General features: G+C 33.6%; 1 protein-coding gene across 2 annotated transcripts in view; it reads right to left on the reverse strand.

The window, feature by feature from the left end:
- The window catches only part of LOC135139276 (epithelial discoidin domain-containing receptor 1-like), a 466,539-nt gene that overhangs the window by 164,927 nt on the left and 283,652 nt on the right, over positions 1-17,960 (reverse strand). The window lies entirely within an intron of this gene.

The following is a 17,960-nucleotide window of genomic DNA, read 5'->3' on the forward strand; positions in this document are numbered from 1 at the left end:
CCTTCAGCCCCCAATTACTTCCAAGCACACGAAAAACCATGCGGCGTCTTCGCTCTACTCGGGCATTTTAATGGAAAAAGCATGTCGCAGGACAAAACATCCATTAAGTTTCTTTCCTGAGCAAACAGCAATCCAGCTCAAATTCTCGACTTGTTGAACACGGGAATGCATGAATAAGAACAAAAGCGATTATTTTTTGACGAATGTTTAATGCGCAGCTGGTTTCTGTATGGCTTGTATTGTAAATTTTCAGCGCTACATGATGCAAGTGTGGACTCGGATTCCTGCTTTTTTCAGCGGGTAATGAATTGCGTTATTGCTTCGTGTTAAAACATGGATAAAAAGTACTTGATATCGGAGCGCGAATCAAAGACCGATCGGCCCGCAAAAACTTGCAGATTCCTGCTGATGTCTGGGCGCAGAGGGAGGTGGTGTTTTCTGCTATTTTATTTTTTTTTTTGGACGGGGGGAAGTCGTTTTATTTGCCAGTGTCGGATGCACAAGCGAAAATACAGCGTGTGAAATATCGACGGCGGGAAGGTTGTAAATATCCCATTTTCGCTGCTAGTGCATTTTTTTGTTGTGAGTGAGTTTGAATGGGAGTAAATGGAAAATGCTAATGTATTCATGGGGAAAAACGTGGCGACTTAGATGAAATATCAGGAATTAATTTGCAGAACAACGTGCAGCGGTGGTAATAAGAGCTCAACGAAAAGAGTGCGTCGACCCAGGGACATAGGGATGGAGTTTTAACTCTGCGTTGTCAATTTATATAAATTAAACACGTATACGCGGCGAAGTCATTCATTTTCTCTTAAAAAATAATAAAAACCAAAAATATGTTGCATTTGTATTTTTAAATATCCAACTATTGTCAGTTGTTGTTTATCATAAACTACTATACTTTTTTAATTTATTTATCATATAGAAATATCTTAATTAATTATTATAATAATAGACAACCGATGACCGTCGTTGCACTCTGCTGTTAATTCCCGTTCTCATTTACCTACTTGACCGTTTTACTAATTACGTTTTCGTTAATTGTATTTATGGAATAAGTGACGATTAAATTCAGTGATTATCACCCGCTACTAAATCCGGGCGATCCAGCGCGTCATGATTACATTTGTTCAGACTGGTGTCGGTGTCGGTGTCGAACTCGGTCGGTGTCCAACTCGACATCCTATTCCGGCGCGCGTCGTATACGTGTTCTATAATACGAAAAGAAAAGAGTTAAAACTCCAATAAAAAAAAAACAGATAAAATTGTAAAATCGTGTCTTGTTTTGATGGTTTTATTGACGTTTCACAGCTTGTAGGATGTTTTGAAGCAGTAATGTATGATATTATTTTGAAAATTGAGATGTGCTTTAAGATTATCATAAATATGCTAAGACACAAATCAAAATTTTTGCATTTCCTTCAAAAATGATGTCAGTTATTTTCATACAGGTTGTAAGTTTCTTTATATTAAAATTATTTTCGATTATATACGGTGTTGTGTTTTTTAGTCATTGCACACTATTTTATTTTTAATTTTACGCTTTATAACCATAGTTTATTTTTGAAACTCCGATGCGACGTTGTCACGTTATTCCAATTTTCTTGAATTCTTTTACGAAAGGACTCACAAAAAAAAATTAATACTGAGTGTTTATAAAAATCTAAAACGGTACAATTTGCAAATAACGATATTGCAGGTTTTTCAAATAGAAAATATGCTTTATTACTGCATCTTACTCTATTTTTTGTTCGCTTTCTTTCAAACATCGCTGTTTAATTTTTCCATTCTTTGATTTTACAAATTTGCCATTTATACATGTTTCATTTGATGTTAGAATTTTTATATTTTACAATTTTTCGTTTATTCAATATTCCGATTTCTTAGTTTTCCGATTTTCAAATTTTTCGATTTTTTTTAACTTTCCCATTTTTTTTAATTGTTCGATTTTCGATGTTCCATTTTTCAGTTCTACATTTTTGAAGTTTTTTGATATTTTAATTTTGCGATTTTAAAATTTTGCTATTTTTGATTTTCCAATATCCAATTTTTCAACTTATCCGTTATTTAAATTTCGATTTTCTAATTTTCGATTTTTTGATTTCTAGATATTTTAAATTTTAAAATAAAAATTGTCCAATTTTGTATTTTCCGATTTTTCAATTTCCCGATTCTTAATTTTCCAATTTTTGTTTTTTTAATATCCGATTTTTTAATTTCTAGATACATATTAATTTTTAAATTTTTTACTTTTTTCATTTTCGATTTTTCAACTTTGCAATTTTGCGATTTTTTAATTTCCCAATTATGTTTTTTTTATTTTACATTTTTTTCTCTATTATTCAAATTTTCAATATTACAATTTTGCTATTTCTTTATACCTCAATCAAAGGATCAATAAATTTTTAAGTTATGTTTGAACTTATCAATTTCTCGACTGTTAATTTTTCAGTTTCACAATTTTTAAATTCTTCATAATTCAATTTTTGGAATTTATGGATTTTTTTGATTTTTAATCGTCCAAATTCTCGATCTCTCAATTTTTTCAATGCGTAAAATTGTGATTCTTCAATTTCTGGAAAGAAAAATTTTTCGATTTTTCCATTTTCCATTTTTGATTGTTCGTTGCCCGAATTTTTTCAAATGCTCAATTTTTCGTTTTATAGAAATTTTAGTTTTTCGATTTTGTCACTTTTGGTTCGTGATTACGTGATTTTTTCATTTCTAGATTTTTTTAATTTTTCGATTTTTCAAATTTGCAATTTTTAGCTTTTAAAACTTTCCCATTTCTGAGTTTTCAATAGCCGATTTTTCAGTTTCTCGGTTCTTTAATTTTTCTATTTTTTAATTCTTAAATTTTTTGATTTTCTAATGATTTTCTATTTTGAGGGAAAAAGCAAACTGTAAGCGATGACTTTGAAAACAAATATTCTTAAGGTTTTTTTTATCAAAAGCAAAACTATCAACTAAATTGAGGATTTGGGTGTTTGAGAATTTGAGGATTTTGATATTTTGAAGATTTGAGGACTTCGGTGTTTTTAAGGATTTGAGGATTGTAGTGTTTTGAGCATTTGGGAATTTTGGTATTTTGGGGATCTGAGGATTTTGGTGTTTTGAGGATTTGGGGATTTTACTGTATTGGGCATTTGAGGATTTTGATGTTTTGGGGATTCGATGATTTTGGTGTTTTGAGGATTTGAGGATTTAGGTGTTTTGAGAATTTAAGAATTTAGGTGTTTTGAGAATTTGAGGATTTTGTATCTTAAGGATAAAATTCAGTAGAATCTCAGCAAGGAAATTTGTTTTTTTTTTATAACCATCAATAAAGAGAAGGTCGTCGCCAGATTCAGAAGGAGGAAGATGAACCAAAGACAAAACTGAAGATTGTTCATGTAGACTGTCCCATGAAGTACAACACTGATGTTTCTGATTGGGACCTGGGGTCGTATTTTGTTTCTATAACGATAAAATATCGGTACCGATAAAATGTGGTCGTCTTTTTCTTTCGCATCTGAAATTTATATTTTCGTCCTTGTTATTTATCGCTTCGTTATCGCTTCGTATCGTATCGGTGGAAACAAAATCCCACCCCTGACCTGATCTGACCTGACCTGGCCTGACATGATCTGACCTGACCTGACCTGGCCTGACCTGATCTGACCTGATCTAACCAGATCTGGACTCACCTGACCCATGGCCAATTCAGTAAATTGTCGTGCTCTATAGTGTTCGTCGTGAACTTTGGTGTGTTCAATAAATAATTGGTTGAGTTTTACCCACGCCGCGTCGTTAATTCCCGTATATCATCACAATGGTGTCAGAAGTGGGATGGAACGGTTATGGATTTACTGGGACTCCGTGGGTAATTTAAAATTTGATTATAAAATATCCAAAATTTTGAAATGCCACTTCAAACTCAAATTTTATAACTTTCAAATTAATCTCCAGCATAAACAGAAGCCACACCGATAGCTTTCTTTAAGACAGCCATAATCGCGAAAGCTCCGTACGTATTTAATTAATTACGTGTCGACCAGTAGGCAACATCATCTACTATACAAAAACAGCCGGGAAATATAAAACCAACAAAACCCTCAAATCGAACTTAATCTTCTCGACTAACGACTTCACTTCTTATATAAAGCTCGACGAAACAATTAGACGGTTGTTTTTGCGGATTAAGGAGCAATAAAAATCCTGATCATTTAATCACTCGAGGGTTGATTGCGTTTTCTTTTCGCCCCAAACGGCTCTATTTATTTTAGCAATAATTGTGTCGTGAAATAAATATCGAGTGTCCCACAAACACGGGCACTTTGAATTCGATTTGTTTACAGACGGGTGGACAACGTCGACATAAAAACAAAACGTGCTAGGGGTAGACAGCTGTTGCACTGGCGGTTTCGTTATAACCGCATTGCGGTAGGCTTAGTCATGCATTTTTACATAAAATGCATTTTAGAGACACCTGTTTTGCTCGATCAAATCGGCTTAATAAAAAAAAATACAGATTTGTTTTGGCGACCTTCCAACGCGGAAAAATATTGGGACAAACAATATTTATGTACGGCGGGGCGGTTCGCCGTGAAAGGATTCTGCGGTTTGGTTTAATTTTTTTTGATTAAATATTTTTCCAGGACGTCCGCCCGCTTTGTATCCGTTGTATTTATTTTTAATATCTCTTCCCGTTTTAATATCAGATCTCGTTTGAAGTAATTGAATTAATCTTTTCAGCATACTGGGATGCCTGGAAACCGGTGAATAGAATTCTGATTAACGGAAACCCATTACGAGCTGTACATAGCGATTGACATTATTTGTATTTTTCGAAGCGGCCAAAACAGACTAGAATAAAAGTAATGTGATATGTGGATGTTGTGGATGGAAATATGTATTTTTTAGTTCCATTTGTGTCATTCGTAATGGACTACATTAATCTGTATGCGAGTATACGATCTAAATATCTATAAAGCGTTATTAACTATTGACTTCTGAGATAAATAACAAATTGGCGATTCGCCAAACATTATACAAACAAAATGGATACTGTTTAGTTGCTTTGGTTTTAAATTAATCATAAAGTGCAAGTGATGTCACGACAGGATAATTTATCACTATTGCATGTAGAATTCGAATCATACATTCAGTCGATAAATCGAACGAATAGGTGGTCATTAATTCCGCGAATACATTAAACATTGTAAACGATGTTAATGTGTTGTGTTCTGGAACCGTATTTTATTTCAGACTTATTTTTACTGAAGTCATTATTAATGCGAACTCGAAAAAAACGCTTCCGTCGTGTTTTCGAGAAAATTTCGTTACGTTTAATTTTTTGTTTTTAACAAAAAATAGCATACTCAATGTGAAAAAGCTTAGAATAATTTTAATACAGATGGAAGCGGATATAAATCTGAATTACAAAAATTTTTTATACGTTCTGGAAAAATGAGAAGATATAAAAAATTAATAGAATTAGGAATAAAATAGACGTCTAAGATATACCGTCTCTCATACGCTCCGTTGCGCGTAATGATACTTTGGAGAACGAGATTTTTTTTAACGAGGCGTGAGTTGAGTTAAATAATCATTCGAGAGCGCCGAAACAAAAATACAAATATATCAAAAAATATACGGCAAATTTTGATAACTTTGTTTTTTACTAATTCATGAGCTTCAGAGAGTGGCTGACGTGACGTCTTGCTCTAGTTATTGTTATTAGTATTCGATGTGTACTCACTCGCTTCATTCTCTTCGAGCACAAAAAGCAACTTCCCGTCAGAAGCCAACGGAAAACTTTTTACAGTAACGAATCCGACACTAAATTAAATTCTACAGACGTTCGTTATGCCATACCACAGGACAGAAAATTAGTCTCGCTTGTTGACATCGCGATAAAAAATTCTCGCCACCATGGTCGCTTTATGGTGCTGACAACCCCGTAATTAAGCATAACAAGTTACTACCAGCAGAAATGCGCCCGGAAAAATTACAGGTTAGTCTCCGACGCGACGTTCTATCCGGTAAATAATACAGCAGCCAGGCCGTATTTTCTGGGTAATAACAGAAAATGCTGATTATGAATCATTGATGGGGGTCGTTGAAATATGACGATGTAGCATGTAGAGGAAGTGGGTAGTGTATTAATAAATGTACACATTTCATTAATTAAAATATACCACTTGTAGAGAAATGTCTCTATGGATAAGGTAAGGTTCTAGGTTATTATATAACGACTTGCTATCGTTTGTTTGTAAATAGGGTCTAAAAAGGGTAGAATATACTGTAGAATTAATTTATTTATTGATTTCGTTCTTTCTTATAATAGCATACGATCGAAAAAAAAAATCCTCTAGTTAACCATGAAGTCTACTTTAAAATAATGATCATGTGATATTCTCATGTCTACCGATTACATATTGAGACAATTTTCTATGTTTTACACGTTTTGTTAAAAAAATTTTTCGTTAAATTCGGTATTTCTAAAAAATACAGATTCAGTTTTAATGTCCGGTCTCCCAGTGATCCAGAGGCTGAAGATTAGACGTTCATTTCTTTCACACAACTGATAGAACTCAACGCTAACCAAATTGTGCATTCCACTCAAAATGGTGAGTTTTCTAAAAATTTTGTTAATAACACCTTAATATCAACAATTATTACTAATGCATGTGCCTCAGAGTGTTCATCATGATTTAAAATTAAATTTAAATGTACAGAGTGTTTCGTACAAAAATGATGCATCATTGTTTGACTTTAAAACACCCTATATACATATTTTGCAGATTCTTTATACAAAAAGCCAGACATCTAGAGTAAAAAATAATGATGCGGATTCGTACACTATCATGTAAGAACAATAGCATTTTATAAAATTCAAGTAGTATTTACTATGCAAAATTTAGAGTTGACGTCACAAAATTGTTGGTGGGGATCACCAGACAAATTTTGGTTACTTTAGTTTATTATTTACACGATAGTCGCAAAGTATAATACTTTACAACAATCAGCCCAGTAGTTTCGGAATTTATTTGTCTAATAAAACACATTTAAGACAAACAGGCGACTATGGAAACGAGATACATGGTTTTTCATATTATTGAAATAAGAAACTTCCAGAAAACATGAAATTAGCTGTTGCGCGAATGGATCCTATTACAAATGAAGTTAAATAATATTAGGTGCAGGGCTTTTTAGTTTCCAAGCTTATATTAAATCGGGCATCGGGCTACTTTTATGTTTTTTCGACGTTTCGTGACCCTTGGAGTACGAAAAAATAGATCCCCCATTTCCGTCTGTCTGTTATCTGTCTGTCTGTCGTTTGTGTCTTTTTTATTAGACAGATGGATAATCTCCGAAACTACTGGATCGATTTTTGTCAGATTTTGTATATACCGGGTGTCTGGAAAATGGAGAATTAACTCTTCAGTAAGTTATGTACGGGGGTTTCGGGAAAAACATCCTTTGATGTAGATTACGAAATTTTATAATGCGTTAATTTTTTTTAACGACCAGTAGTGATTAATCGTTGCGTATTATTATTAATAAAACAAGCTGTTTCATTAGTAGATAAACCAAACAAAAACTTTTAATAAAACAGTTATAAATTATAAACAAAACAAAGCCAACAAAAGAAAAATCAATTAAAGGATAACCAACTAAACACTAGAGAAGATCTTTAAAATTCTTTCCTTGTGCTTATAAGTAAGTAAGCTCGTAATATTTTCAAATTTTGATCATTTTTGTAAAGTACTTGGTAAGATAAAACTGATTTAGGCAATCACATACCCTCTAAGAGAGGAGAGGGTGGGTGGGCGGTACTAGTAGCTGCTGAAATAAGACCTATTTTGGCAAATGACATACCTTCCAAGAAAAGAGAGGGTGGGTGGGCGGGGCTAGTACCTGTTAAGATAAGACTGATTTTGGTAAATGACATACCTTCCAAGAAAAGAGAGGGTGGGTGGGGCTAGTTTCTGCTAAGATGATACTGATTTTGGCAAATGACATACCCACTAAGAAAAGAGCGCTCTAAGAAAAGAGCGTGTGGGTGGGCGGGGATAGTACCTGCTAAGATAAGATTGAATTTGCTAAATGAGATACCCTCCAAGAAAAGAGAGGGTGGGTGGGCGGGGATAGTACCCGCTAAAATAAGATCGATTTTCCAGACACCCCGTATATTACAAATATCATGTAAATGGTAAAACGCTAACCAAAATTTAACTAACCAAATTTTTAGTACCTGACCGCCATTTAAATTTTAAGAAATAACATACTCCTATACTTGTGATTTATGAATCCTCCTTGATTTTTTACCCTTGACATCTAGATTTTCGCAAAAAAATCTAGATAGTAAAGAATTTTTTATACGAGAGATATGAGAGCGTACTGTCTATCGTCCCCCTCTTGTAACCTGAAGGACGTGCTTTGAAAATACTCATGAACGAGGTAATTTAAAACGGACTTTTATTATCTATATATTTTTTATTTATATTTTTATAGAGGCTGTTATAAAAAAATATTTACAGAAGCGGGATTTGTTCAACTGTACTTGAGAAGCTGAGGAAGTTCAGTTTAGATAACCTTAGAACAACTTTTTTTATCAGAAACACCTTCCCTGTTTTTCATATTGAATGTTCGGAATTTTGCATGAAACTTTTTGATGATCCTGTTTGGATAAAAACACAAAACTGAACAATTTTGGGAGTTACTCTATAAAATAACTTTGCAACTTGTCGTTTTCTCATTTTTTTTTTTCATATTGGACAACCTGTATACTATAACATTTTTAAACTTGTTTCTATTAAGTAGGTTTCTGTATAACCCAAAAAAGAAATTGTTGAAATAAATCCCCGCAAATCTGGGACGAAAAGACAACTTACTTAGAGATAGGTTTGAATACAGGATGTCCCACTTGAAAACATTAAAAAATGGACATTTTGCAACGTGCGTTACTCTATATAAACAACTTCAAACCTTGTTCAGTTTTATACACTATTTCTTTTCTACTTTGTAAAAAATTTAAATCTGTAAATATATATACGGTGTTCGTTTTAAAGAATACAGCATTGATCCAAATCCTTTTAGCCGAATATATACAGGGTAAGTTACGTACTAAATGTGCGGTTCTCTTTATCTCATTAATATTAGTGACAGAAAAAAAGTTGTACGGTTCTTGGAGGACTATAGTCCAAAATTATTTTTAACGGCCAGAGTGTTTTTAAAAGGCGTAACACAATTTATTTTTTGTGTTTTTTTTTAATTAACACCCTATATATTTGTACATATTTCGACTGACTTCTTCTTAGGCGTTACAACCACAGTTTATTTTCGAAATTACGATGCGACTTTGCCACATTATTCCAATTTTCTTGAAATTCGAAGGATTCACAAAAAAAATCACGGTAGGGTTATTTTTAAAATCTGTGTTACAATATTTTGTGTAGAGATACAGAAAGGTATACGCTGTGTGGTGGTATAAATGAGATTAAATCTTCATGTACAAAGTGTTTATAAAAATGTTTTTATTATTACAATTGTCAAATATCGATATTTCACCTTTTTCAAATAGAACAGCCTGTATTTTATTATGCATCTTATTCTATTTTTTCTTCTATTTCTCTTTTGCTGAGTATTTTCTATATTTAAAGTTTTTTACTTTTTTAAAAGACACATCGGAACATGGGAAAATGAGGACAAAATAGAGTAAAATATAGTAATAAAATACAGATGTTCCATTTGAAAAAAGTAAAATGTTGATATTTGAAAACCGCCAAGTTTTAGATCATAAAACACCTGTTTACTAAAGTTTAAGAAGAGGCCTGTATATATATTTGAAGATAATACAAAAATTGATTTAGCAGTCCACAGTAAATGTGTAATCTCCTGCCGGACCATTGAGACGCCTGTACATATTTAGGAAGAACTTTGTTGACTTTTCATGTCTTAGGTAAGGAAATGTTGTAGGTACTAGAGCCTATCCCGTGAATAGTCATTTTCATGTTTTTCTGACGTTTCATGACCTAAAACATAGCAAAAATTGGTCTCCCGTTTCCGCGTGTCCGTCGTCTGTCTATTGTTATAAGATAGATAAAACTATCAGAAATATCGTGTAGATGGTGAAACCTTAACCAAAATTTGTATAGTTATCCCCACCAACAATTTGATGAAGTTACTTTAAATTGTGCATTATATTAATTTCATAAAATATTAAAACTTACAGAATAACACATTCGTGTATTTGTAGTTTACGAATCCGCTTTGAGTTTCTATCCTAGACATCCAGATTGTCTTGAAAAAATCAAAACTGTATAACAGTTATACTAAAATAAAGTAAACGTTCCGTAAACGGGCGAACGGCTCAGTAGTTAGATTGTCGTGCTAGTAACTCGAAGATCGAGCGTTTAATCCCCTCATACCCTTTTTGAAAAAAAACTGGATTTGCTTGATTGTACTTCAGGGACAAGGAAAGTTCTGTTTATAATATTCAACCAATACTTTATAAAAAGTCCTTAACAAAACGAAATATCCTGTAAATTTTAAACGCCACGACAATTTTTGCAATTAATAAGTTTACAAACATTTTATTCGCTGATTTCAGCTAATATTAGTTAGATACAGCAATTTCAGCTCTAACAACCGACCATCGGTAGAAAAGCGCCCGAGCGAATTACAGGTTACTCTCCCCCAGCCCGTCCGTAAATAATCCAGCGTGCAGATCGTATTTTCCGGGTAATAACAGAAAACGTTGATTATGAAAAATTGAGGAGCAAGTCGTTGAAAAAGGCATGACGATGAAACATGTGGAACGTGCAGAGAGGCATTAGATGGAGGTAGGTCGTGTTGAGTGGATCTGTAACTGGTGCCAGTGGCGCAGTTCACTACCGGGCAAAGGCACACATTACCGTTTCATCATGCCCTGCTCGAGTTCCGTCTGTTCCCCGAGGGAAATTTCCAGCATGATACTGCGGATAATGGCGTTCGATGTTATAGGTGCATTTTGTTCATTGTTGGATCGCGAGTTCGTTTATTTTCAGGGGATGCGTTGTTTGTGTATTTGCCCATGGCGGAGCGGCTTTCATTTTCGTGGTGGTGTTTATGTTTATGCACTGCATATGTTAAATGTTTTGCTTAATTAATTGCTGTAATGGGGCATACGAATATGAAATCTATTCTATAGTGCTACGGAAATTTAATAACGCTGCAGCGTGGTGCAGTATTTTAGGCACTAATTATGTTTATTGCCGTTTTGAGTAGAAACGCTTGACAAAAATTGTATGCATGTTTTAGAGATTTAAACTTCGGTTTATTAACCTTGAGTAATTCCGTGTTTGTAATGGATGTAAACTCGAAGTTCCGACTTTATTCCCTGGATGTCAAAGTTAGAGAAAACCGGCTCAGTAGTATTTCAGTGGTCGCCAACACTAAATAAATCCTCCACGTACACGTAGTGCTTTTCGCCTAGTTGTGCTGGTCTAAGTGTGAAATATTCTTGTCTCGGTCGATCTGGAACGACGAGTTCGTCTTTTATTATCTGTTGTGAATCTCGGCGAGTGTTTTATCCGAAAAGAGAATCCGTAATGTTCTTAAGAAAGAAGCGTAAAAAGTGGAACTCGCTTGTAATAATATTACGGCCGAGTTTATAATTTTATTTGTAGGACTTAAGCGATTTAAATCCTAAGACCGTAAGCGACAAGTTGATTAAAAGTTTAAAACTAATTTGTCGTTGAGAGACCATTGATACGTCCTTATAAACTGTCATAAATCTATTTGCTCGAGTTGTATTTTACGCCATGGAGTTTTAAACTTTTAATTAAATTCGCAGTCCTTAAAATGTATAACTTCTGCGGCTTTTAGATATATATTGACAAATTTTTACGTCTTGCAATTTCCTTCGGAGCTCCTCGCACCTCTCACATCCCGCACACGTAATTTACCGCGCCAACTTTGACGCAATTTTAAAACTTGAAAGCCGAAATTAATTTTTTCCCTCGCTCACAATGCACCAAAAACCCTAATTCCTCTCCGTCTTCATTCCGCTTGATGGTATGCGTGGCGGCCATACATCAAGACAAAACACGCTACAAAACAGACGTTATTGTTCTGGCACATACGAGATTATGTTCTCGCACAAGCACCGACCCACATCATCATGCGTAAGCTCGCACTCGTTAATCATGGTCGTACCATTTGTCAGTCTTATCATCCGAACGTCTTGTAACCCTAAGAGTGCCATCTTCAAGCACGCGACAACACTCACTTGTCCTCATCGCGTGTCATTACTAATGATACCAGAATTTATTTTTCCAACACCCGATACACAGCCACATATAGTGAACCAAGACCTATAAGGTTATATGGCCATCATAAAAGTAGTTGACCGCAAATAAATACCCGCTTTGTGTGGTTCGCACTAAGCTTACCGGTTGGCAATAAATCATCTTCTAAACATTTCTTGCTCATATTTAACAGGGCCGGCTTTCAAAGCGAGTGATTATTTCGGAACCCTCAGCGGCTGCAGGTAGTAAAGAAATAGTGGAGTGGTGGATTTTCATATTTAGTGAAAGCCGCCTCTGAACGAAACCACACGAGCCGGTCGAGCTGCAGTGGACACGTTATTTACGACCCTAAAACCTTTTCTATTGTAAACAACTTAACTTCGACACAATGGGATGATTTTATGATGGCCATATAACCTTATAACTCTTGGTTCACTATACTTACCACACTATTTTCGAGACATGTCCTATTTTAAATACAGGTTCAAACATTCTTAAGATCACCTTTCATTGACTTCTCTAACTTAATCTTAAAAATTCCCGAGTAGGTATAGGTTAAAAATTGTGAAGCTGATCTTGTTACGAATACTTTGTAGTTACCATTTCAAGTTGTTCAACTTCTGTCTTTCGCGAATTAAGAGCTGCATTTCTATTACAACGCTTGGCTGGAGAAATAAATAAGCACCGTGATGCCGTAAATTGAAAAATTGCGCTTCCACTCAAGAGATCCTCCAGGACATCCGCAATTCGTTTTAACGACAATGTTCTGTTCGCTGGATGCAGTGGTGCATTTTCAATTTTAGATTAAGAGTGGCGGTAACAGCGCATAAGCTCTGAATTATCCTGGGGAGATGTTTACTTCATTAGACGAGCGATTCTGCTCGAATTGGAATGCAACATCAGGGAAGAACGTTGCCGGTGTAGGCGAGAAGACGGTGGGATTTGCCGTGGCCAGGACTCACAATTATTGTTTATATATCCTTGACGAGGATGACGAGGATGGAAGACACTGTGCTGACGACATCCACAATTCATTAATTTGTTTGTTGTCAACAAGGCGGAAGAAATACCTGGGCGATGATAAAATTATCTTGACATACTAATAAATTTGTGTAGATGCTAATGGAACAAAAATTGTGAGTGGGAGAAATATCATCAAGTGGATATTATAACTCGCAACACCGAATAAATCTAAAGTTACAAATACAGATTCGTCGAAAAATTATAAACCTTAATTTTGCGAATTTATTTTTTTTATTTGAACCCTTATAAGTAAAAGAAATAAGCATCATTTGCGTTTTTGTGTTGTCTTTCGTCAACTTGAACAGCTATAAAATTTGATGCAGTGATTTCAGATTTAATTTTTTCTTACCAAAAGCAAGCATGGAATCAGGCTGCATTAATTTAGAAGTTCTCTTAAAATTAGCATTTTTCTCTAAATGCTCCTTAAAAATAATGTTACGTTCGGCCACAAAGTTAATTAATTAACTCCGTCGTAAAAATTTTTCATTGACACAGCCTTGGTTGGGATTACCAAAGGCATTTAACATTTATCTCATTTTAATATGCAGTCTTTTGCGATCATCGAATTCTTGGTGGGAATGATTAGCCAAATTTTGACTAGCGTTTTACCATATTTAGTATTATATACCATATATAGTATAATATTTCTAACAAGCTTCGGTCCAGTAGAAAACAGGTAGACGGAAACGGCAGACCCTTCGAGAAAACATGAAAGTAGCAAGTCGTCCCAATTTGATTTTGTTTAGATTTAGCCAAATAAAATATATATTTACATATGAAGAAAATTCGTTCTCGAAAATGAGATTTGGTATGTTTATTTCAAATTCTGCAGTAACCAAATACTTATTTAAATGTATCCCTTTGTTTCACACATTTGCGAAACAGATTCATGTTATCCTAGAGTAAAACCTTCTAATACAATACAATTTAACAAAAACTTTTGAAGGAAATTCTATTCTCCTATTGTTCGCTGGAAAATTACTATCCCGGCGCATCCACCATTTCTGTTAAATTGCATTATTTTTGTTCCTATTGAGGTATATGCCCACTGTACATAAAATATATTGTAAATTCATCTGAACTAAGTAGTTTTACGGACAACTATGTTCCTATCGTCTTATTTATTCCTGTTCCATTATAATAAATTGAATAAATCTATAACTTGTAATAATTAAAAGAAAACCTTCAGTTCCAGTTGACTATTTTTTTTTTGTTGACTCCATTACAAATTGCACGCTTGAGAATTGAAAATGTGTCGGCAACTTTATCTATAGAAACAAATTCTTCAAACAAAAACGCATTCGAATGAAAATTTTCCATATTCTTTTAATAAACAGACGCCAGGTGTACATTTAGAATGATTATTGCAAGAAAAAGTCCATTCGGTTCATGCAAAATGTACCTCTTAAAAGTAAGCAAAGAGTATACGAGTTAGAAACAAACATTATCCACCATTACGATGTAAATTTTCTCGTTTTCATTGACTAAATGAGTACCATAATAGCGATAAAATAAAAATATGGGAAAGATTAAGAAAGTCACAGGAGAAAAAAATTGGTCGAAGGTTATTTCGACGGAAGTTCCCTCGCCCCTAAAGTACAGTCGAACAATTACAGCCTCGAAAAATTATCAAATTTAACTTTAACATTTTTTTTATGAGCAAAAAAATTAATATACCTACACGTAGATTCTTAACGTACAGATAACGAAACATCGCAAGCATGTCTTTCTAGTGAGTTTTTCCATATATAAATTGATCAACATTTGAGCAAAGACACACACTGTAAAATACTAATAATAACAAAACTATATACTCAAGTTTTCGGGAAAATGCATTCTTTAATTTTTTTGAATCACGTATAAGCAATTCAGAAAAATATGAATGCATTGATAAACCACAAGGTCAGACTGTTAATATTGTTATCAACCGGAAACGTCTTTCTGTTATTAACTCACGCCGTGAACGCATTCATTTCGAATTACAACACTTGTTTGGTGTTTTCTTTGAAAACATGAAAGAATTTAGGGGACCCCTGGTGGTTTTTTAAGAAGATGAAAAAGTTTTAGGGTATGTTGGTGTTTTATTTTTGAAAAGGTTTTGAAAGAATCTTGAGAGTCCCTTGTACTTTTTAAGGACACGGAAAAATCTTGGGGGCTCCTGGGGTTTTTTAAGAGTATGGAAGACTCCTAAGAGGTCCTGCTCTTTTTTAAGGACATGAAAAAATCTTGAGGGTCCCTGGTATTTTATTTTTCAAAAGTTTGAAAGACCTTTGGCTGCCCTGATCTTTTCTTAAGAATATCGAGGAAGCCCATGGTGTTTTTAAATAACATAAAAGAATCTTGAGGACTGGTGTTTTATTATTGAAAAGGTTTGAAAGAACCTTGGATGCCACTGGTGTTTTTCTAAGACTATGAAAGAATCTTGGAGTCCCCAAGTGTTTTTCGAAGAATATGAAAGATTCTTTTGGTGTTCTCTTTTTGTTTTTTTTTTAAGGACACAAAAGAATCTCGAGGCACTGTGGTGTTTAATTTTTGAAAAGTTTGAGAAACCCTTGGCTGTTCGCCGTGTTTTCTTAAGAATGAATATCAAAGAATCTCAGACACTGTTTTATTTTTGAAAAGGTTTCAAAGAATCTTCGGAGTATGTTTTAAGAACATAAAAATATCTTGAAAAATCCTGGTGTTTTATTGTTGAAAAGGTTTGAAGAAAACGTGGCTTTCACCGGGTGTTTTCTTACGTTTGCAAGGTTCCATTCGGTTTTGCAATTTCAAACTTAAATTGTAAAATTTTATTATACAATTTTGATTTTTTTTCAACAAACATTCGGATACCCAGAGTAAAGACTCAATACGGATTCATAAACTACAAGTGTCGGAGTATTTAATTTTCTAAAATAGTTATTATCAGTAATATTTACTATTGTAAAAGTTGCAGATTACGGCGTACCTTTGTGGTGAGGATAATCATACAAATTTTGGTCAGCGTTTTATCATCTAGACGATATTCTTAATATACATACAAAATTTGACAACAATTGATCTGGTAGTTGGTAAAAAATTATCTGCCTTTACCGTTGGATTGCTCTTAAACACTCATAAAATGTTACTGTATGTATATAATTTAGAGTTTTTTTGGGAAAATTTGAACGCCTAAGGTAAAAATTCAAGGTGGATTCATGAACCATAAGTACCAGAGTATGTCATTTATAGAATTTAAATCACATTTACCAAGCACAATATTCAGGTGATATTATCAAATTGTTGGTGGGAACGATTAGACAAACTTTGACTATTGTTCTACCATATATAAACATAGTCGACAGATAGAGAGGCAGACGAGAGACAGACGGAAATGGGAGACCAACTTTTTCGTACTCTAGGAATCACAAAACGTAGAGGAGAAAACATGAAAGTAGATAATCACCCGATGGACCATTTTACAATACTTCCTTCGCTTGTCTTCATAAAATAATAGGTTTTTAGATATAAGGTAACATTTTGATGAAAATAATCGTATTAACCTTGATAAGTAAAACGTGACTAGAGAGCGGAAAATATGCAGCAAAATTTTGGGAAATATGATCATATGATATGCACCAAATTTATGCAAATATGCAGTAACTTTCTTAATATATGCAGAGATATACAGTTGCATATGCTCCAAAAATTAAAAAAAAAGCTAAATTAGCGAACTAAATTTATTTACAAATCACAAAAACAGGTTTCCCGAGCTTACGTTTTATTACAAAAAATACATCAATCACATTGCAAACTGTTTAATTACACCTCACACTTTTACTAAAAAATAAATACAAACAGAACAAATTAAAAAATAGTAGTAATCGACTGTTTAATTACTATTTTGGTAACAATTTGTTTTTAAATATTTCTCGAAATATTCTAACAAAAAGTTTTTCCTGTGATTCTATAGTATCTATTTGTAAACAGAAAAACTGCGTACTACGTCCACAGATGTAAAAATACTTACCGGTCTAGAAAAATGAAAAATAATGGGATAACGTCCCTCCGACCACCACAAAACATACCATTAATACACCGAAGGAACGAACATAAATATTGGGAATGAACTTATTTCCAAAAGTAATTAGGGCGCGAATTTACCTGGAAGGATGGCTTAACACCCAGTCGTTTCTTCAAACTACCATAAAATCCAAACCTTTCCTAGTTATTTGAACCTCAGGACAATATTTGGAATATGATTCATGAAATTTCGTCTTTCTAGATAAATGTCGATAGAATGACAATCATTTTTTTTTGAAAATAGTACAAAAATTGATAAAAATGCAAAATATGCACCCGTTACGTGAAATATGCAGCAGAAGGCAAATATATGCAAATATGCAATTTTTTTATAGCTGTATTCATTTTTAATTAGCATGATTCGTTCACATATTAAATATCAAGACTTATATGCAAAAAATAACGGATATGCAAATTTCATAAAATCCGCTCTCTAAACGTGACACTAATAGTAACGCCACTGTGTTGGTAGAATTAAAAGGAAATTAGAACATCCTTTTCTGGAATAATTAATAAAGTAAATCAGTTTATAACTACGTTGAAGATTAAAAAAAAAAGAAATATTACTTAAGAATGAACAAAACTTGATTTTAAGTTACATTTTTTAAGAAAAATGTA

The sequence above is a fragment of the Zophobas morio genome, unplaced genomic scaffold (genome assembly GCF_036711695.1).
Source record: "Zophobas morio isolate AGI-343-1 ecotype UQ-CSIRO unplaced genomic scaffold, CSIRO_AGI_Zmor_V1 ptg000031l, whole genome shotgun sequence".
Lineage (NCBI taxonomy): Eukaryota > Metazoa > Arthropoda > Insecta > Coleoptera > Tenebrionidae > Zophobas > Zophobas morio.